The 23,644-nt window shown below is 40.3% G+C and overlaps 1 protein-coding gene across 10 annotated transcripts in view; it reads right to left on the bottom strand.

Moving 5' to 3' along the window:
- NCK2 (NCK adaptor protein 2) overlaps positions 1 to 23,644 on the bottom strand; it is a 157,861-nt gene that overhangs the window by 96,575 nt on the left and 37,642 nt on the right. For 8 of the 10 annotated variants that reach the window (XM_065580946.1, XM_065580945.1, XM_042854431.2 and 5 more), the window contains one exon: positions 3,154 to 3,227. The exons of the other annotated variants lie outside the window; for them this stretch is intronic. The gene's annotated coding sequence lies outside the window, so the exon portion shown is untranslated. The remainder of the gene's footprint in view (positions 1 to 3,153; positions 3,228 to 23,644) is intronic. 10 annotated transcript variants of the gene reach the window in all.

Below are 23,644 nucleotides of genomic sequence, written 5' to 3'. Positions count from 1 at the left end.
CTTGCCAGTATACATATGACTATTATCCAAAATACTTTAGCAAGTATCTTGTATTGTAAAACTGTAAAATGTAACCCTTTTTTTTTATTCAAAGAAATTAGTAACAAGTCTTCCCAGTTTAAAACTGCAGAGTAATAGTCTTGGCAGTATTACATTCTAAAACAGACTATATTTACACCCTCATGCTGGGATAACAAATTATTGCAAATCAGTCTCTCTCAAAAATCTTAGATTAGAATTTAGTGAGGTTATCATCACAAAATGTTCTTTAATGTGGCATTTAAGAATTTCTCTGAATAAGACAGAAATCATTCTACAAGTGAAAAACGAAGATTATTCTACTTCTGTACTTCAAATGATATTACCATATATACTCGATCAGAAGCCGGTTCGTTTATAAGCCAACCCTCCCAAGATCGATAAGTAAAAATGGAAAATTTTTATAACCCGTCCATAAGATGACCCTATAATTCAGGGGTCAGCAAACTTCGGCTCCCGGGCCATCAGGATAAGCCGCTGGTGATCCGAGATGGTTTGTTTACCTCGAGCGTCCATGCCTGTAGGTTTACCACAGGCATGGAGGTAAACCTAAGTAAACAAAGTGTCCCGGCGCGCCAGCTGCTTACCTTGACAGGCCGGGATAGCAACTGGTGGGGAAATTTTTTTGGTGGGGGTGGGGGGAGAAGCTGGGAGTCAGGGGAGTAACCCCTGTGACCACCCCCCACAGGACCCTACCCCTAGCCCAGGACCCCCACACTCTCCCCATCCCATCCCTTCCCACCTTATCTGGGGAGGATGTCTCTGACCTATGGCTGGAGCTGCTCCGGCAGGCTGGGCAGCATGGCCGCAGCCTGCTCCAGCAGGCCAGACCGGGTGGCGCGGCCGCAGCATGTTCCAGCAGGCTGGGCCGGGTGACACGGCTGCAGTGTGCTCCGGCAGCGTGGCCACAGACTGCTTGGGGGTCGGGTCCGAGCGGCGTGGCTGCAGCCTGCCAGCCCTGGAGCTGCAGCTGCTTCGGAGGCTGGGGGGAGAGCAGCGTGGCCAGAGACTCTGGCCCCACCTCTTCCCTTCTGGCTGTGCTGCCTCTCCTTGCTCCCTCTGTTGGGGGGAATGGCTGTGTCCCACCTCTCCTTCTCTATACCCGTTCGTAAGCAGACCCCCGTCTCTGGTGCTTATGAACAAGTATATATGGTAATTGAATTTCTTAGACAAACAAGTATCTGTATACAATAAAATTTACTGAAAACCATTATACATTAAACATTGTGTTCTTCAATGTAACAGACTATTTTGACCATGTATATGTTACGACTTACATTTAAAACTAGGACACTTAGTGTATTAAATATGAAAGTAGATATTCTCAGAACATGTGCAGTCACTACATTACTTATGAAAAGCATAAAAACCACACATGGCTCCAAAAAATAAACCATGTATATCACAAAATAATTTTTTTGCCTATGTGAACCCAAATTTGAATTAAGTACATATTTTGGACCTGATTCAGCAAAGCACTTAAGCATGTCCTTAACTTTAATTGTGTAAATTATCCCATAAATGGCAACTGTACTAGTCACAGGTTAAGATTAAACATGCGTCAGTGCCTTGTGTAGAAAAAGCTTCTAATGTTGTCTTCTACCAAACTAGTTCAAGTACTTCTACCTCTACTATAAGAAGAAAATCTAGAGGTATGCCCCCCCCCAAAAAAAAAGTACTTATGTGTGCACATACACATACCCCTTCTTAATTTCACAAGGATTGTTTTGTTTTTGTTCTTATTTTAAGTGGTTCACCTAACATCGACGCACAAGGTCTACCAGGAAATGGCAAAACTCTGAGCTAAGTGGTGTGTGAATCCTTGACTATTATGTAACAGGATACTACTTCAAATAGTGGCATTTCATCTTTCATATGAAAAACAAGTATTGTTAAAAAAGGTTTGGTAAAGTCAGTGGTATTTTTTTTGTTTTCCCTTTTGTTATGATGCATCTTTGCCAATTCACATACAGTAAAATGTCACTACATTTATGCTAAAAATGCATAACAAATTACTATGTTTAAGTTAGCCACTACAAACAAGCAAACATAAAAAAGTAAAAATAATGCATTACTAAGTACACTTGTGTATTTATTTAACAAGTGATGTTTAGTTTCTATCATTATACAGGTTCTTAAGAACTCAAAACAAATTAAAAGCACATTCAGTACTTCCATATTACTTTCCATCTAAAGATTTCAAATGCTTTATACATTTTCAAGAACTCAGTCTCACACAACATCCCTCTTCATTTTATAGATGAAGAAACTAAGGAGCAGAGAGATTAAATGATTTCTTCTCAATAATTTAAGAAATATATGGCAGAGCCATGAACAGAACATAGATCTTACGACTCCCAGCTCTGTACAGCAGCCACAAGACTATTCAGTGTTCTGTCGTATTTTTTTGTAAAGCCGACGTCTTAGTAAGATGAAGCCTCTTCACACAGCATTCTGGTAATAAATTTCTGCCAAATCATGGTGACAGAGTACAGTTGCCATGTGCAAATGGTATGGTGTGGTGTGTGGATTACAAAAATAGAAATTAACAAAATTCTTCTGTACAATGAATCTTGTATAAAACACAATTTAATCAGGCAACCTCATATCTTTGGAGACTGCCCCCCCCCAAATATCCTTAAAATGTACTAAGTACAGTTCTGCTCCTCCTTTATAAGAAGGCATGTACAATAAGCAAGTGATAAACAAAATTCTATTTGTCTTTAAACATTGTACACAATAGTATTTATTTTATGGAGCTAGTTTTTAGGAAACCATGAGGAATCAATGCTGAGCCTGTTAATAAAGCAAAGCTAACAAACTATGGCTGAGCACTGTAAAAAAAATCCTGAAGCTAGATAACAGAAAATATAGGATAAGAGCCAAATACAGCTCTCAGCAATATCTAATTCTTAAATCTGACCCTCTTCACTTATGAAAGAGAGCTAAAATTTACTTGGCTCAAATTAGTGGAGGAAAAAGCTTTAACACTTTTTTTGGTAGCTTAACAATTTATAAGCACTGAAGTACATTAAATAAACAGCGTACCAACTAATTCATCCAATTAGCTTCCTATCATCTTAAGTTATGAGAATGAGGCCAGAGTCAACTCACCTTTGGCACACTGTTAAAGGATCCAGACAGCGAAAGGCAGGATTCTCCAATAAAATTATGTTCACAAGAAGTCACTGAAACAGCAAAGATGCAGACATTTCAATTCTAGCAATAAATTTACCTTGGGATTTTTATTTATTCAATTTGGATTAAGTTGTATAAAATTTTCATAAGGAAATCTGTACAGCAGGGCAAGTACAGTGTGGCACAATTTATTTAAGTTAATTTGTTAGACTTAATTTGGTATGATCCGATACACCAAAAAATTATTCATTTTCAGCAAGAAGAGCTATATATAGAAGGATTGTGAAGAATTGTAGTCCATCCAAATAATAAAAACAGCATACTGTGAGAGGCCGTGTATAAACTGAAGTAAAAATACAGTAAGTTAAGATGACCAAATTTGTCAAAGCAACTAACTTTTACCCTTTCCTTTTTACAATAGTATATTAATTTGCCACCATGTTTAAAAATGTCATATAATAAACAGTGTTAATTATACCTGAGTAAATATTTTTAGTGATAGAATAATATTTTAGAAGGGACTATGAAGGGCTTGAACAGTCATTGCCCTTTTTAATTACATTTCAAACCCTGTAGGATGTCTGACAGTTCACATATTGCAAATCCATTAATTCATGATTGGTAGTACTGTGCTCCCAAAATGCTATCACATACCCACAGAAATAGCTAGCCCAGTTTTAATCAAACAAACAAACAAAAATCCAATTCAAGCAAGAAACGAAAATGACAGTTTTGTTTGGTTTCTTTTATGGTGTAATTTTTAGCTAATGAAAATTACTTCTCTGGCGGAGTCCCCTTGTTTGGTGGATGTATAGATTGCATCATGGAACGGACCACCCAAATACCACAAGAGAACCTGCTTCAATACAGAAATAAAATCCCCTCTGACCGAACACACTTAGTTGTCACCTACTACTCCACACTGGAACCCATAAGTGGTAACATCAAACTACAATCCATACTCAAGAGGGACCTCATCCCGAAAGAAATATTTTCTGAACAGTCTTTTCTGGCCTTCAAACAAACCCCCAATCTCTCCAAGCTCATCATCAGACGGAAGCTTCCCATAGACCAGGCCACACCAACTCAAAGGGGCATCAGATCCTGCCAGAACAACAGATGCAAAACCTACAGACATATCTCCATTCCTACAATGATCAACACCCCTTACACATGCCTATCACACCATGTGGTGTACCTCATCCAGTGCACTAAATGTCCTGATAACTAAGTGGGTGAAGCCAGACAATTACCACGCGCTCTAATGAACTGACACAGGAAAATGATAAAAGACAAAAACCCCATGCCACCTGTGGGTGAACACTTTTCACAAAGTGATTCCACTATATCTGACCTATCAGTGCTCATCCTCAAAGGAAACCTGAACAGCCCTTTCAAAAGACAAGCCTGAGAGCTTAAATTCATTACTTTGCTAGACACTGTTCCCAGAGAGTGGTTATCAGTGATTCACAGTCATGCTGGAAGGGCATAACAAGTGGGTGCCGCAGAGAACAGTTCTGGGTCTGCTTCTGTTCTATATGTTCATCAATTATTTAGATAATTGCATAGAGAGTACACTTATAAACTTTGTGGACGACACCAAGCTGGGAGGGGTTGCAAGTGCTTTGGAGGATAGGATAAAAATTCAAAATGATTTGGACAAACTGGAGAAATAGTCTACACTAAATAGGATGAAATTCAATAAGGACAAACGCAAAGTACTCCATTTAGGAAGGAACAATCAGCTGCACACATAGAAAATGGGAAATGACTGCCTAGGAAGGAGTACTGCAGAAAGGGATCTGGGGGGTCATAGTGGACCACAAGCTTAATATGAGTCAACAATGTAACACTATTGCAAAAAAAGCAGACATCATTCTGGGATGTATTAGCAGTTGTAAGCAAGACACAAGAAGTAATTCTTCTGCTCCACTCCGTGCTGATTAGGCCTCAACTGGAGAATTGTGTCCAGTTCTGGGAGCCACATTTCAGGAAAGATGTGGACAAATTGGAGAAAGTCCAGAGAAGGGCAACAAAAATGATTAAAGGTCTAGAAAACATGACCTATGAGGGAAGATTGAAACAATTGGGTTTGTTTAGTCTGGAAAAGAGAAGACTGAGAGGGGACATGATAACAGTTTTCAAGTACATAAAAGGTTGTTACAAGGAGGAGAGAGAAAAATTGTTTTTCTTTACCTCTGAGGATAGGACAAGAAGCAATGGGCTTAAATTGCAGCAAGGGAAGTTTAGGTTGGACATTTGGAAAAACTTCCTAACTGTCAGGGTGGTTACGCACTGGAATAAATTGCCTACGGAGGTTGTAGAATCTCCATCATTGGATATTTTGAAGAACAGGTTAGACAAACACCTCTCAGGAATGGTCTAGATAATACTTAGTCCTGCCATGAGTGCAGGGGACTGGACTAGATGACCTCTTGAGGTCCCTTCCAGTCCTATGATTCTTTGGTGTTAATATAGACATCAGATTTATGGTGTTTTATAACAATCTGTAACACACTAACGCCTCTTTTTATCTTATGAGTACAAGGGAGCTAACAGGTCACTTCACCTTGAATGGTCCCTTAGAATATGTGCTTACTGCTTATGCTAAACTATCTCTTTGACCTTGTATTGAGCTGTGACACTCTGAGTACCTTTCCCAGACCTGAGGAAGAGTTCTGTGTAGATCAAAAGCAAGTCTCTCTCCCCAACAGAAGTTGGTCCAATACTACCTCACCCACCTTGTCGCTCAGAGATTCAGTAGACAAAGGGGAAAAGCAGAGGATTTTTGTGTCCTTTTTTGGATTTACTGTAATTCTCACTGGAAATTAGTGCTCTCTATTCGCAATTGGAAGATTAAGAGTGATCTTGAAGGGAGGAAATAAATGAAGCAATATTAATGAGTGCTGTGGAGGGGGCAGAAATACACAAACACCCCTTACTGGCTAAAAGTTCTGTAACATCCTGTTAGGTCTGTACCAGAAGAATACCCTGGATAACATGGAAAAAACATGTTTATTTTTACTCACAAATTCTCCCTCTAATCCTATCCCTTTTTTCCCAGTCCTCCACATACTTTAAATCTAAGTAGCTATTAGATAATTAATATGTCTCCACAAAATATTGTGCCCATTTGGTACTAACTTTGGTTTCTTTTTTCTTTTGCCAGTTATTGTATCCCAGTTCATTGATAAATCTGTTAGCAGATATAATTGTGTCTGTGTGAAATTTTGCTTCAAAAACAGTATTATTGATTATTTTATACATCCCCAGGCCTTTTTTTGTTTGTTTCTCACTTTTGATTGCAAAAGAAGTAGTTTATATCAGAGAGGGGACTAGGGTTGCCAATTTTGGTTGGACGTATTCTTGAAGGTTTTTTCACATGACAATCTTTAATTAAAGATTAATCTTTAATTCCTGGAGACTCCAGACCAACCCTAGAGGGTTAGCAACCCTAAAGGGGACTGGATTAATTTTTTCCAAATATCTAAAAGGAAAATAATCCAGCATTTTTAACTGACAACCGTAGTTCCATTTTCTACACCTCAATCAGCCTTCAGAAAACCAGGTCAAAATAATAAGACCACCTGATAGTGTAAACATTTCAAAGGAAAAACAATACGACACAAAAACCTCTTTGCTATCACTAATTTGATAGTAAGGTCTGATCTACACCACTGTAAATCGACCTATGTCGACAGGAGACGCTCTCCCACAAACTCACCTTCCGCCTCTCAGGGAGGTGGAATACAGACATTGACCAGAGAGTGCTCTGCCATCGACTTAGCTTGTCTTCACCAGACCCACTAAATCGACACCGCTGCATTGATTGCAGCAGTGCCAATTTAGCCAGAAGTATACACAACCCCCCTAACACTGACACAAAAAACAACAGAGGGAAAGGCACACAAGCACAAGATGGAGGCTGGTCGCCATCTTCTCTTGGCTCCATTCTTGGCTCCATTGGTTTTTGTATCCTGTGAAAATCTTTAGCTTGCTGGACATGGGAAGCTACCCTGCTACATATTAAACTCAGAACCACCTCCTTCAAATGACCAATTTTTGCCCCCAATCAAAATCTTCACAGGCGAAGATGGGAAATGTGTGAGCTGCAAAACTACTGGCAATTTAAGGATGGGAATTTGGATTTTTAAAAAGCTGAATAAAGAAACATAGAACTTATTAATAAAATACTCATTACAAGAATATTTCAATGACTAAAAAAAATTATTTCCCCAGGACTACAGAATATAGAAACAAAGGTTTGGACTGGAGAATACCTACCTCAATACAAGGTTTAATAACACTTACAGAACTCTAAAATATTAATTGTAAATAGGATAAAAAGCCATAAGACAAGACATGAGCAGCTGGGCTTTGAAAACTCAGGATGACCTGGAAAACCTTTTCTCCTCATTAATAAAATGAACTCCTGTTTTGAGAAAATGATATGGGATAAGTTGTGCTCTCATCTGTGAAAAGGGTAAGTCCTAATATTTCAAGAAGTATTTGGGGCTAAGGAGAAAAAGTCTTAGTAGTTCAAAATTTCTGGGACTTTAAATATCATAATTAACAGTCCATCCTTTGGCTCGGGATAAAAAAAGTATGAAGATCCAAAGAGGATATTACTTATTCTTTCTTATATCTTGCACGGTTAAGATATGTTTTGCCAGCCAAACACGGATTGTCCACACAGAAGTAAAGCGGGAGATGCTGACAATGGAAAGCAAGAAAACCTTTATATGGAACGGATTTAAAACGTTAATGTTTCCATTTTATTCTCCTATTCTGGACATAAGCCACATGCAAAATAATGCATTATGGAAAACATAATCCCAAATATCATACAAATTATGGGGTCTAAATTAGCTGTTATCACTCAAGAAAGATCTTGGAGTCATTGTGGATAGCGCTCTTAAAACACTCACTCAATATGCAACAGCAGCAGTCAAAAAAGCTAGCCAAATGTTCGGAACCATTAGGAAAGGGATAGATAAGACAAAAATATCATAATCCTGTAAAACCATGGTACGCCCATACCTTAAATACTGCATGCAGTTCTGGTCGCCTCATCACAAAAAAGTTATATTAGAAATGGAAAAGGTACAGAGAAGGGTAACGAAAATAATTAAGGGTATGGGACAGATTCTGTAGGCCTGACACCTGATCAACCTCCCCCCCCCCCCCCCCCCCAATACTAAACCAGCCTTGGTTGAAACTCAGGGAGTTCACCATTAAAATTGAAATGAAAAGAAAAAAAAGGAATGGTCTGTTGCTGCTAAAGCAGCCCCACCTCAGGAATGTCCCTAAGGAGAGTTATAACCACCAAGGTTGTAAAGGTGCTGGGAAATTAGGGAGAATATAGAAAGATACTCAACAAATGGTAAAATAAGCTCTGACCAGCATTTTATGCTGACCATCTGCACAAATAGAGAAGGTCACAACTAAGTTACAATTTGGGCATGAAAGACAAAATGTAAAGAACTTGCGTAGGAAGGAGGACACATAGGTCCCAGTGCATAACTGATTAAAATTTTTGTTATTTAGAAGTGTGGGATAATGAGATAGGTTTAGTCAATTTGAAGGAGGTAGCCAGTTTTACCTATACAATGTAAATAAAAAATAATGTTCTTTGGGGACCATTTCCAGACTGTAGTTCAACATCAAGCTGCTGGAACTCTGACCCCTCCGCACGACCGTTATGTGCAGAGGCATCAGCAGGAACCCCCAGATGAGTCAATCCTGACTGGCCATCGGGTGAAATTTGTCTGTAAATTGGGGTGCTGAGCATAAGAGATTTGCTTGGTATCCGTATTCTCTGTGTGTTGCTAATAAATAGATGTTTAGAGCACAGCTGTTTAAAGCCCTTTCACTGGGAAAAGGTTCCGCAGATCTGTAGAGCCCTGAGTCCCGAGGGAAAGGGCGGGTACTTAAATTGACCAGGTTTCTTCCTGAGCCCCGGAGTCAAGGATAGGGTGGGGGTACCTAAATTGATTGGGTCACACCTTGAGCCCTTGGTGGGGTATAGGTGGGGTGCCCTAAATTGACCAGGTCCCACCTTGACCCCTTGGTAGGGTATAGGCAGGGTGCCCTAGATTTTTGCAGGTAACAATTCCTTACGAGGAGAGATTTAAAAGTGTGGGACTGTTCAGCTTAGAAAAGAGACAACTAATGGGGTATATGATAGAGGTCTTTAAGTCATGAATGGTGTGGATAAAGTGAATAGGGAAGTGTTATTTACCCTGTCACATAACACAAGGGGGGGGGGGCACCTAATAAAATCAATATGATTTGTTGTAAACCTAAGAAGTACTTCTTCACACAACGCACAGTCACCCTGTGAAACTCACTGCCTGGGGATGTTGTGAAGGCCAAAAGTATAACTGGGTTGAAAAAAGAATTAAATAAATTCATTAAGGATAGGTCCATCAATGGCTATTAGCCAAGATGGTCAGGGATCCAACCTCATGCTCTGGGTGTCTCTTGGCCTCGACTGCCAGATGTTGGGACTGGACCACTTGATAATTGCCCTGTTCTGTTCATTTCCTTTAATGCATCGGGCATTGACCACTGTCAGATGACAGGATACTGGGCTAGATGGACCACTGGTTTGACCCAGTATAGCCACTCTTTTGTTCACATTACACATTTAATTTTCTAAATTGTTTCTAAGTTTCCTGAACAGTATTATTCAAAGGTGGTAAGGATTTTGTGAATTGTATTTCTATTGACTCATAGGAGAGATTAAACAGTTCCCTTGAAACACTGCAAAACTTATCTGCTTCTCAAAGGATGCCAATAGCAGAATCAAATGCATACCACTGGCATTACTCTAAAACAAAGATTAGGAAATGAGGAAAATCTAATACAGGAAGACATATAAGACAACATGTTAAGGTACCTCACAAATTAAGATAATGGGACTCAAATAAAATTGTTTTTATTTACTGTGAAGGCTTGAGGATACAAATAAGAGAACAACAAGTTGAGCAGCATACACAGAGCAGGGCATCAGATGGAAGCGAAGGTACAAACGTGGAAGGAGGAGGAAGGGCAGATGTAATATATATTTTAAAACACAATCTCACACTGTCTTGTTTCTCTATCAAACTTAAGATATTCAGGGCAAAGACTATTGTTTGCATCTTTTACAGTATTGAGCACTCAGTTTGCAACATCTTAAAAGCCAGGATGAGGAGTTTGAACTTTATTTTGTGGAAACAGGATTTAATGAACCGTCTTGAGGCAAGGATCACAGTCAAAGAGGCAGGAATAGTTTTTGATACAATATCAGCTAACAGTATCAGACATAAAATGACTGTTGTATTCCAAGCATCAAGAAATAAATATTCAATAATAAACTTAAAATAGCTAAATTTACACAGTTCATAATGGTTTTAGGAGGTACAGTTTAAGGTTGAATTAGCATTTTTGTAATTATACTTTACAAAGTACATTAAAAAAAGACAGTGAGAAAGGAGATAGATTTACAGATCTAAAATCTTCACCTTCTTTATCCCCACTGCTAAAAATCTAGGTTCCCTCTTGTAAGGATTGTTTTAAATGACATCCTTTCAGGCCTTCACAATTCTTGATTCTCCCCTGTTCAACCTCTCTGACATGAACTAAAATAATCTCATTGTGGTGTATTAATATTAAGTATCAATAGCCTACCCATAAACCTATATTGTGTAGCCTAGGGATTTCAATTCAAAGGATAATTAGTTCAAGTGACTCTGATAATTATTGTAAAATTCAGTGCTTGACGTATAACCAGTAGCTTTCTGGGGAGCAACTGTGAAGCAACACTTTACCATGCACTCTTCCTGCAAGGATGATCATGTGGGCAGTTCACTGCACCACTAAAGCCAATTATCTCTATTAAACATTACCTTCTTTGCAACGGACTGAAATATACTACTAATCAACTACACTTCTAGTCTAGGGCTGATTACAAACATTCCAGTAAAACCTCCCTGCTAGACAGGCATTTCAAATCAGGTTACTATTTTAGCATATGATATACACCTCTACCCTGATATAACGCTGTCCTTGGGAGCCAAAAAATCTTACCGCATTATAGGTGAAACCGCGTTATATCGAACTTGCTTTGATCCCCCGGAGCGCTGCTTTACCGCATTATATCCGAATTCGTGTTATATTGGGTCGTGTTATATCGGGGTAGAGGTGTATCTGAATAGGGGAGCTATCCATACATTTGTGGCAAACATAACTAGTGTCCATAAAGCAGTACCTAGATAAACACTTGTCAGTCAAAAGGTGACAAAGTTTGGAGCCCAATAGATGGGGGGGGAATTGTTTTATTTAAGTATAAGTTCACTCAAGACATGATATATATTGAATATTTTCCCTTTAAAATGAAGAATGTCTATGGAGCTATCCAATGTTTCTTTGCCAATTCTTTATGAAAATGAGCGGGGGGTGGAGGGGAGAGCATGCATCTGCTAACTAAAAATAGTCCCTTCATTCATTGAATACTATTTTTAAAAGTTGGGCAAAGAACATACAACTTAAGGCAGCAAGAGGCAAAAACTTTAATTTACATAATATTTTTGCCTCTTATTTTACATAAAAAAGTCATTAATTGCCATGTTGCTATATATCCTCTGATATAATCGGAAGAAACAAATTAGGAAGTCCATCCATGTACTGTATAGTCTACAAAAGTCAGTTTAATTTTTCTTTTAAAACATTCATACTATGTAAACAGGAAAAAAACAAAAGAGGAGATGTGAGCTGCAGCACAAAAAAAGAATTCACTGCTGAGCAAACAGACAGTTGCTGGCTCCTTAGATTACTGAAAAATGTGAATGCTGGCCTAATTAGTAGAGACAAAACGTGCATTTGGCCTATACTCTCCCATTTTACTCCTGCACGTGAACTCATGTTCTCTTCAAACTCTGGCCTGTGCATGATGCCATTCACTTAGAAAAACACAGTAGATGTTTTTAAATCCATTTCACAATATGCCACCCCCCATCCATTACTAAAATATAAGTAGTAACTTCATATATAGTACAAGTAACTTTTTAAATAATTAGGGTCTGAATGAGTTGTTTTAAGTTAATTAAAAACGTGACTTCCTTTACCTTCACAGGAAATTGACAATTCACTATACTGACAAGCTGAATCAGTGAGATGAGGCACCCTATATTATGTGTGCTCTTTGGAGTGTTGTTACAAAACTATTTCGAGCGGGAAAACAGGACCAGAAGAAACCTAAATGAATTCCTTTATGAATTATACTGATATGGACTATAATTAAATGTTAACATTTCCACTATAAATTTTGTTTTGTAATTTGCATCAAACTGCAACTTGTCAAAATAACTTAATCCTGACAGAACATATTTTTTAAAACAAATTTATTTAAATTGGTTTAGGCATTTTTATATGGAGAAATGGCAACACTCTAAGGTGTCAGAGTGTCACCATCTAATAAAAGATATACAGAAATAGCCAAGTTCTTTTAGTACTTAAAGGCAGAGGTTACTTACTTTTGGCCTTGTCTACACTACAGAGTTTTGTCAACAAAAAGCAGCTTTTCTCAACAAAACAGTGAAGATGTACATACTACAATGCGACTTTTGGCAAAAAAAACAAAAACAAAAATAACCTTCTGTTTTGGCGACAAAATAAAACCACCTCAATGAGAGACATAGGACTTTTTGCTGCAAAGTTTTATCAATGAAGTGTCAGTGTAGACACCGTGCTTGGTTTTGTTGCCATAAATAGCCTCCAGGAGGTGTCCCAGAATACCCATCAGGACCACTCTGGTCAGCACTTCAAAGTCGTGGACAAGAAGGTGAACTTGAAGGACAATGAGGAACCCATGTCAGGGTCATCCGGTGTGGCGGCGAGTCAGGAACTCTTCGCCACTCGGAAGGTGTTCGGCCAGTCCCAGCATTCCCTCTCCGAGGAGCAAGAAGCAGGAGAGGACACCCCTGGTAAGTGATTTATTTGTGTTGATGCTGTTCGGTTATATGACGTACAGCTGTTCTTTGCTTTGTATACTGTGGGATTGGGTGAAGGGATAGAAATGTGGAAGATTAGCTGGGTTTGAGTGTGCTTCAAATCACCCTGTGAATTCCACCACCTGTGTGGTGGAAAAGTGTGTTGATGCACTCCGATATTTCACGGGAATCCTCCAGAGGGATCTCTAGGAAGCTTTCCTGGAGGTACTTGCCAATCCTCTACCAAAGGTTCCTTGGCAGAGCTCCCCCCACTGTAGGAAACTTTCCTGCGCCACTCTGCAATTACTTGTGCAGGGACCAAACTGGCACACAGGGGAGTAGCACAGGGACTAGGTCTGAAGCCGCACACATACAGTAGATGCACCCTTGCATACCCTCAGGAGTGAGAAATCTGCTTCAATGAACCCCCGCTCCCCATGGAAAAATGGTGGCAGAATTTACAATAATGTCCCTAGGTGCCTGCACCGCTACCCTGGAATCACCAAAGTCTCTCTTTACCCCAGCTTCAACAACTCCCACCCATCCAGGCAGAGCTCACCATTGTTAGGGTGTTAGCTGAGACATGCGATTGCCAAGGATCAGTGAGAAAGTGCTTGATATTTTATAAAGAGATATATTTTTTACAATAATGATTCAACGTTATGCATGCACTAACAATCATGCTTCTGTATATTGTTTCTTGTGCTTCTGCAGAAGTGGCCTTCAGGGGAACCCCCTACGCACCAGCGGAGTGTCTCCGCCCGATAAGGAAACGACCAAGGCAGAGCAAGGAGGACATGTTCCGGGAGGTGCTGCAATTCTCTGAGGCAGAAAAAAGGGAAAGCAGGGAGTGGAGAGAAATGGAAAGATGGGACAGAAAAGAAAATCAGGAGAACGTTCAAAAGGCCACTGATGATAAAAGTAATGGAGGAGCAAACAGCGCTGCTAATGTCCCTAATCATGTCAGTTAGAACAGATGCGTGCTTACCCCCCGTCGCCTCCCACAGCCCATAAAGCAATATTTTCTATGCCCTCTCCAAACTCCTCCCACACGTTCCTTTCAACTTTCTGGAACTTCTCGGTTTCTTGTTCTCTCCACCTGTTTGAACAACTTCCAAAATGATATCTGGATTTAGGCACAGCTATGAGAGACTTCCCTACACTGGTACCTCCCTTCCAACCAAGACACTGTGTGTGTTAATTGGTGTTTAATAAAAACAAAATCTCTGAAAGATAACAAATCTTTGTATTCTACAAATTGTGATAACAGCTGGTAGTAAAATATATAGATGCAGTTTAATCATTTGCTTACTGAAAACCCCGTTCAGGAATCACAAGTGTTTACAAACAAAAATTGATCTAATGAAGCACAGAAGATTCCTGCACAGAAATACACTTCGCTTGTTCTCTGTCTCAAAATGTCGCCTCAAAGCCTTCCTGATTCGAATTGCTTCCCATTGTGCACCTCTAAAAGCCCTGGAATCAGGCTGCTCAAAATCAGCAGCCAGGCGACCTGCCTCAGCACTCCACCCCTGGGCAAATGCAGTGTATAGCAAGCAGCTATGACCATTGGAATGTTTTCCTTACTGAGATCTAACCTGCCATAAAGGCATCTCCAGCACACTTTTAATCTGACCAAATACACATTCCACGGTCATTCTGCACCTACTCAGCCTATTTGTTGAAGCTGTCCTTGCTGCTGTCCAGGTTTCCCATGTAAGGCTTCATGGGCCATAGGAATAAGTGGTACACTGGATTTCCCAGGATCACTATGGGCATTTCAACATCCCCCACTGGAATCTTCTGATCTGGTGAAAAAGTCCCTGCTTGCAGCTTTCTGTACAGGCATGTGTCATGCACCTTCCTGGACCACCCCGTGTTGATGTCAGTGAAACGCCCGCAGTGATCCACAAGCGCCCGCAATACCATGGAGAAATACCCCCTTTCTATTGATGTACTCTGTCGCAAGATGGTCTGGGGCCAAAATTGGATTATGCATTCTATCTGTTGCCCCTCAACAGTTAGGGAAGCCCATTTCCGCAACACCATCCACACACATTGCCAGGAGTCACAGTCCTTCGGAGAAGGATGCCATTAATGGTCCTGCACACTTGCGTTAAAGCTACCCCAATGGTTGACTTACTGACTCCAAACCGATTCGCAACCAATCGGTAGCAGTCTGGAATCACCAGCTTCTGCACAGCAATTGCCACACGCTTCTACACCGATAGGGCTGCTCTCATTTTGGTGTCCTGGTGCCTCAGGGCTGGGGAAAGCTTTGCACACAGTTTCAGGAAGGTGGCTTTCCGCTTCCAAAAGTTCTGTAGCCACTGCTCATCAGCCCAGACCTGCATAACAATGCAATCCCACCACTCAGTGCTTGTTTCCCGAGCCCAAAAGTGGCAGTCCCCCGTGTTCAGCTACTCCATGAATGCCAAAAGTAATCTGGTGTTGTTTCTTTCTATGGCATGCAACAGGTCAGGCAACTCTGATTCCTGTTCAGATAGCAAGCTCCTGATATACTGCATGACCATCAATGAAGCGTTAATGACAGTTACCACAACAGTAGAGAGCAGTGCAGGATCTATCCTTTCGCACAGAGATGGTGGGCACACAGTAAACAGGGGCCATTGAAAAATGCCATGAAACGCAGTTGGAAGCCCACAGAATGCTGGGACGGAAAACAATGCATCAGGGGACGTTTTTGTTGAGCTAATATTTGCTCATTAATTTCTTCTAAAGTGATTTTATAATGAATTTTTCATGAACTGGCAATAATGTCTTTCTAGGACCTTTCACATCGATGAGATTATACCAGCTTCCTCAAATATATCTTTTGCATCTGGATTTCTTACATTTGAGGGTGACGGGGGAGGAATCACAGATAAACAGTTTCTGTGATATAGAATTAGAATGTTAGTGAGCCTCAACTTGAAAAAAATAAATAGTGATCTAATTCAAACTTGACTGAACTAAGCTGCATGGCTCCAAGATGCTCCTCGCATCTGATTTATCTGTGCATGTTGGAAGGAGGTACTACAAGGTGGAGCAAGCAAAACATGTAAGCCATAAGCATCAAGGACAAGGTTAAGAAGCCTCTCTTTTAAATTCAACAAGACACATAAGGGAAGACTGGCATTCCAGAATCCCCAAGACTGATCACTTTGGGGAGAGGATGTCATGAAAACAACTAACAGGCCACTCCGCCTTTGACCAGCCTCTCCCTGCACCTGAATGAGGCCCACTAACAAGAATCACTGTGCCAGCAGATCATCACTGTCTGGCTCTTTGTCTCTTTCCACCTCCTACTCTAGGACTTCAAATGACAGAGATGAAGAAGTTGTGAAATGAAGGCTGGTTACTTCTAACCGAGGTTCTTCAAGATGTACTTTTGGGATATGCGACAACTGGCACCGCTGAATGGTGGAAACTTCTATAAGTAGTGTCTGTTAGAACGTCAGTGCTGACATGCACACGTGTCGCCTCAGTGTTCTAGAGTGTTCTGAGGGGCATGGCTATAAAAAGGGCATGGCAGTAGCTACCACCTTAATTCCTTCCATCACTAATGCAAAGCATAGAATAATTAGGACTCCGCAGAAAAGGGGAAGGAGGATGGTGGTGTGTGTGAATATGCAGAGTCCATTTCAAAGAACCTCAAGAAACATTCATTTCTTCTAGTGACCTCTGCATAATCCAACTTTTGGGGCAGTTTGGTCAGCAGTGCATATTAAATGGATGGTGGGACAAGGTGTCCTAATTAAACAGATTACAGAACAGTCCTGTCAAATTGAGTACGAGACCTAGCAGCTATGCCTAATGCATAATGTTTAGTAAAAATTTATTGAGCTCTATGTAGCTGCTTTACATGTTTAAATTACTGGAATATGTCTAAAGTATGCTGCTGAAATAGCAACTACACTAGTAAAATGTGTTTTAATAGCAGTAAGCAGAGAATGTGAAACATTCTTGTAACTCACTTCTACGCACTGTCTGCCCATCTAGTTAAAGTTTGAGCAGAAACAGCTTTCCCCTTACAGTTATCTGCATAGGAAATGAACAGTTTATGTGAGATTCTGAACTCTCTAATTCTATCTAAATAATAAGATAAAACACTTAGCATCCAAGCAATATAACTTTGATTCACTTTTATGAGTGTGAGGTTTTAGAAAGTATACTGGCAAGTTAACATATTAACATGAAAATCAGAAGTTACTTGAAGTAAAAACTTGGGAGGCAGCAGGAGCACTACTTTATCTTTATAAAAAACTGAAAATGAAAGGTCTGCCATCAAGACATGCTATTCACTAATTTTTCTAGCCAATGTAACTGCTATAATAAAGGCTGTTTTAATGGAAAGATGAAATAGAGAGCAAGGTGTGTTAAAACTAAGTTTAAGTCCCATAGAGAAACAGTGTCTCTTACTGGCAGATAGTCAACAGACCCTTTGAAAACCTTTTACAATATAATGAGAAAACTGATTTTCCATCTATAGGATTATGAAAAGTTGCTATTACAGCTAAAGGCACTCTAAGGGATGCAATGGATAATCCCTTATTCTTTAGGACAAGCAAGTACTCTGAAATACAGTGAATAGGAGCAAATACAGGATTAAAACCCTTATCTGATACTCCTAGGAGAAATCTCCTTCTTTTAGATCAGTGGCTCTCAAACTTTTGTACTGGTGACCCCTTTCACATAGCAAGCCTCTGAGTGTGACCCCCTTATAAATTAAAAACACTTTTTTATATATTTAACACCATTATAAACGCTGGAGGCAAAGCTGGGTTTGGGGTGGAGGCTAACAGCTTGCGACCCCCCATGTAATAACCTCAGGACCCTCTGAGGGGTCCCGACCCCAGTTTCAAAACCCCTGTTTTAGATCATACCATTTTATAGATGATTTTTTTTTAATTATGTAGTACATGCTCATGCCGTGAGATGTAGCGCTTCAGGTTCTGGATGGTACACTCTTCCCCCTTGTTATGATAGGAGATCTGGTGATACTGGTAAGCATTTGAATTTCCCTCTGGAGAGGAGAAACAAGTCTGTGTCCTGTTGCTGTCTTAGACATACTGGAACAACTAGTATCATTTTGGCTGAGTCCTGTCTGATCTTTTTTACCACCTTCAATGTTAATTTAAAAAAAGGGGGGGGGGGCAGGAAAGCATACATCCCCCAACTGATGAGAAAAGCATCCATCAACAAATGAATGTCTGCCCCTGCTCTCAGACATAAGCAGGGGAATGTAGTATTGAGGCTACTGGCAAAGAGGTCTATGTTTGGAAATCCTCAGAGATGGAACATGTCCTGAATCACTGATTCCTTCAGAGGCATTCGTGAACCTGAGAGGAGGAGTCTCCTCAGTTGGTCTACCAGTTAGTTGTGAGATCCTGATACATGCAATGCAATCAGGTAAATTTTGTGATGTATGCACCACCATCCCCATACAGTTTTATTGCTTCTTGGGCAACATTGTGATGAACAGACATCTCCTTTTTTATTTACATAATATACTGTCACCATATTGTCTACTGTGACTTGAACCACAGAGCTCTGAATTTGAGGAAGGAGAGATTTCAGTGCTAAATTGATATCCCTTAATTCCAAAACACTGATGTAAAGTTGCGATTTTTGCAAATTCCAGAGACCTCTTGTTAATTTGTTGAGATGCTCCTCCTAATCTGTATTGGAAGAGTCTGTTGTCATTATTACTGAAGGAGGTGGGGCATTGAACATCACTCCTTTCAGTGTATTCTCAGTATTCATCCATTACAGAATAGGATTCCAAACTTTCCTTGGAACTATAGTGGGTCTGAAATTTCTTGAAACCCACTGTTGAAAAGATCTCATTCTGAGCCTTGCATAAGGTGTATGTCATACGTTTTTGATGTCACAAGACCCAGAAAGATGAGGAAAACCAATACTTCTGGAGTAAGCATTGTATGCTGGATTTCAGGTTTTTTTGGAATTTTTCCTCTTGAAAGTATGCTCTCGACTCCAGAATATTGAGAATTCCTATGAAGGGAATTGTTTGTGTTGGGCACAATATAGATTTGCTTTCTTGTTTATCAGAAACGTAATTTTGAAATACAGAATATGTAAAGAGAATGTTGTTCAACTTGTCTTTGGAGTAAGACAGAAGCCAGTGGTCAAGATACGGGAACATGAAAATTCCTTGTCTTCTCAGGAAGGCTGCTATTACAGAAAGGCATTTATAAGAATCCGAGGTGCTGTAGAAAGGTCAAATCTTGTATTGGAAATGGTTCTGCCCTAGGACAAAATGAAGGTAATTACCATGAAATGGCTGAATGGAAATATGGAAGTAAGCGTCTTTGAGATTGGTACGCCGCTCTCAATCTAGAGAAGAAAGAGAATGGATGACTAAACTGAGAGTCAGCATCCTGAAGTGAAACTTAATGATGTATTTGTTTAGTTTTCTCAGATCAAGGATTGGTTGGAAGCATCCATCCTTCTTTGGAACTAGAAAATTAGAGTAAAAACCTTGATTCCCGAGACCTTCCAGAACCTCCTTTATCGCCCTGTAATAGCAGAGAATGGACTTCTACCCTCAGAAAACTGGCATGAGAGGGGTCCCTGAAAATGGAAGGGAAGAGATGGTGGAATGGTCTTGACCTGTAACGGTGTAATCCTCTCTTATAACATCCAACACCCCTCTGTCCATATTGATGTTTTGCCATTTGTTGTTTGTCTTAATAATAAATAATAATAATAATAATAAAAAAAAAACTTCTCCAAAGCGTAGAGAATAAAAGTCTAAACTCGTTTGCTGCTCTCAGATGTAATGTCAAACTTGAGGTCTAAAATTAGGCAAAGAAGGAGTCAGAGAAGAATTCTTTGGACTGACCTTGGGTTTGGAGGATCTTTTCATATATTGACACTCAGAAATTAGGAGGATGCTGTTATTGATACTTAGGTCTTTTTTGAGAGAAGAAAGATGACAAAAAAGGTGAATAATATTGTCTCTGGTATCTGAATGAAGGTGCAGGAGTATCCTGGACTGCAACATGCCTTAATTTGAGGCAACAGAGAGGCTTCTTAGACAGCTTTAAAAGTTCATTAAGACTACATTTTAGTCATGGTATTTTTAGTAAAAGTCATGGCCAGGTCACGGACGTCAACAAAAATTCATGGGCCCATGACCTGTCCATGACTTTTACTAAAAATACCCGCTGTGACTAAAACTTGGGCATGGGGTTGGGGGTGCTCGGGAAGGGGGAGGGGTTTCAGGGCATTGGAGGTGCTGGGGGGTGACCCAGGACCCCTGCTGGTGCTGGGAGAGGAGGGGACTGGGCCGTGACACGCAGCCCAGGACCCCCACTGGGGGGAGGGGAGGGGAGGCTTCCTACCAACTCCGTCCCTGCAGCTCCTAGGCAGCAGAAGCAGGGGCTCCTCCGCTGCTTCCACCACAAACGCCGGCTGCTGCAGTTCCCATTGGCCAGCAACTGCAGCCAATGGAAGCAGCAGGGGTGGGGCTTATGGGCACAGGCAGCGGAGTTTCCCCCCCCCACCCCCACCCATGCCGCCTAGGAGCTGCAGGGGGACCTCCCACCCCAGGTAAGCACCCCCCCCACCCCCATTCCCAGCCCTTTGTCCCCTCCTACACACCCAAATTGCTGCTGCTGGCTGCTGCAGAAGTCATAGAAAATCACGGAATCCGTGACTTCCATGACAGACTCGCAGCCTTAGTTATTGTACCAACGCTGCCTTGACCATGCTGGAAAGATGACCTTTGTCCAATCCCAGCATGTATTCTGAACCCACCCAACAAATGAAGGGGATGGAAGAAAATGCATCCAGCAGATCCTTGCTCAACACTAGGAGGACTGCATCTGTCAAAGAACACTTGGTCCTTACTGGCTCACAAGCAGTAGAGGGGACACCTGGCATTCTCTGGAGGCAAAGGGATCTGGTTTTGACACTTTCCCATCTGCTGAAAAAGTAGTTTACCAATGAGAGCTGCAGAGACTGATTATTCTGGTCTTGAGCCTTTCTGAATTACCCTGGTTTTGCATTCTCCTCTCCTACCAGATACAGACTAACTGGGTATATGGGACGTTCCAGGCACTACTAACAAAGTTCCATGGTTTCTCTGCAGACTGTTTAGAGTTAGCTCTAACTTGCTTGTTCAGGTAGTATATATCTATGGTGTTTTTGCGAATACCTGAACCAGTTGGTCTTAAAGGGATGATAGAAAGGACTTAGTCATCTAGCCTAGTTTATGTGCTTGCTCCATGAGCATCTAACTTCTACAAGCATGCCTCTGACACCCAGCCTGGATCACAGTGAGGCAGCTGCAGGCTGAAGGAAACTGTCTCAGGATTCCCACCAGCTGAGTTACCCTAAGAGCATTTTTGGGAAGTATGTGTAATTTGCTCAAGCTCTCCACATACAGGATGTGACACAGACACACAGTGCTGTGGAGGATTCATGCATAGATGGGCATATCATATCACAGGTGATGGCCACCAGGAAAAAAAAAAAAAACAGTGTTAAATGTGGTTGGAGTTTACAATACAGAGTACAAGAAATATGCACAGATCTCAGTCCTGTCATGAAATTCAGTACTGCTCCTATAAATATTATCTTTTGTGATGGGACAAGGATAGATTTGTCCCAATTTGTCTGTAGACCAAGAGTCTGAAACAGCTGACATATCAAATTAATGGCTTCTGTGAGTTCCTGGCTAGATTTTGTTCGATGAGCCAGTTGTACAGGTAGGGGATGGCATATCTCCCTTGATTTTTAGGAGTGCAGCCATGACTGCTAAGTATTTTGTAAGTACCCTCAGAGCCATGGATAAAGTGAAGGGCAGCACCTTGTACTGAAAGATGTCTTTTTCACTCAGAACTTGAGATACTGTGGCGTGACTGTCTAATGAATAGGTATCATTGATGTTTCATGATATAGACCAGTTTCCTTTGGACATGGAAGGATGATGGCTCCCAAGATCAGCATCCTGAACTTGAAGGTTTTGATGAACCTATTCAGGTTTCTCAGATCCAGAATAAGGCGTGAGGCTTCTACTGCTTTCAAAAGGGTTCTAACAAGCTTCTGGTACCAGGACACTAGTTGAGTGGGAACACACAGAGGTGCTAGAAGATCTACCTGTTTTTCCCCAACTCTCTACCAGAAATGGCTGAACTGTTTTTGCCTAAACTTTCCCAAAAATAGGGAGGCTGAGAGCAAGCATGGAAAAGTTTAGCATAATTTGAGTTATAATGGAAAGGCAACCTTTGCTACAGGCATTGGTATCAGCACTGACTGTAACACCACCAAATATTCCACGACCCATAAAATACCCAAATAAAAATATAGAGACTGGATGATGAGGCTGAATAAATCACAACTGTCACTACAATTTTATCTCCTTGATTTGGCTTGTATAAATTTGACTCAGTGCACTTTGGTGATATTTTATCTATAAATTTTATCATATCAATCTTTATCATACCAAGTCAGTGGCAAGAAATGGCGAGAGAAATACTGAAACCCTAAAACAATGCAATGAAACACTATTTCCTATGGGAGCTGTCAAATTAATGACATCTCCAAAGCTATTTGAATACCGTGTCTGGGCACAAATCCAATTATGTCATTTTTGTCTGAATATCCCTGAATTCTAACTGCCGAAGTTAAAAGTGGAAATAATTGTAAGTGCAGATTAGATATATAACCAGTTCCAAAACTGAAACCAGAACTAGAGCGCTAAAATCTACATGCATGGCCTTTTATCTGTAAGTGAACGGGGAGGTGAGAAGCATTTTGGCATTCAGCTGGCAAAAAGGCAAAACCAATACCTTGTCCAAATTTGTCCCTCTAGTTAGCTCTTATCAGGTGGACCTCTCAAAGTAAAATGTCTTGATTACAAAAATTTACATTCTCATTCTAAAATTAGTTTCTGCACCATAAACCTCTCTTTTTTCTTTAGGGTTCTACGTTCACCAATTTTTGTTTGTTCAACACTAAACTCTAATAGGAAATAGCAGCACTGGACTACATGTTCACACAATATAGCTCAATTTATTTCAAATTATAGTCATTTCACAATATTAATACACAAACCCCAACTTTTAGAAAGCTGTTCTAGTGGCAAGCACAAATGAAATAATACTGTTAGTAGAAAATTAGGAGGACACAGTATATGCCAGCAATATAAATAAAAAGGGAAAACAGATTTCTAATTAGTATTATTGATATTATTAGAGAAAATAATATTCTGCAACACCTAAAAATTTCCCCAAGTATAAGGGAACAGTGACACAATATTTAGTGCTTATATTAGCTACTGTTTTACATAAACCTTCTCTAATTAGTACTATCGATATTATTAGAGAAAATAATATTCTGCAACACCTAAAAACTTCCCCAAGTATAAGGGAACAGTGACACAATATTTAGTGCTTATATTAGCTACTGTTTTACATAAACCTTCTCCCCACAAACTAATAATTTTTGAAACCATTGATCTCAGA

This window comes from Chrysemys picta, chromosome 1, assembly GCF_011386835.1.
Source record: "Chrysemys picta bellii isolate R12L10 chromosome 1, ASM1138683v2, whole genome shotgun sequence".
NCBI lineage: Eukaryota > Metazoa > Chordata > Testudines > Emydidae > Chrysemys > Chrysemys picta.
Note: the sequence above shows the minus strand (reverse complement) of the source record. Positions and strands in the feature narration are given on the sequence as shown.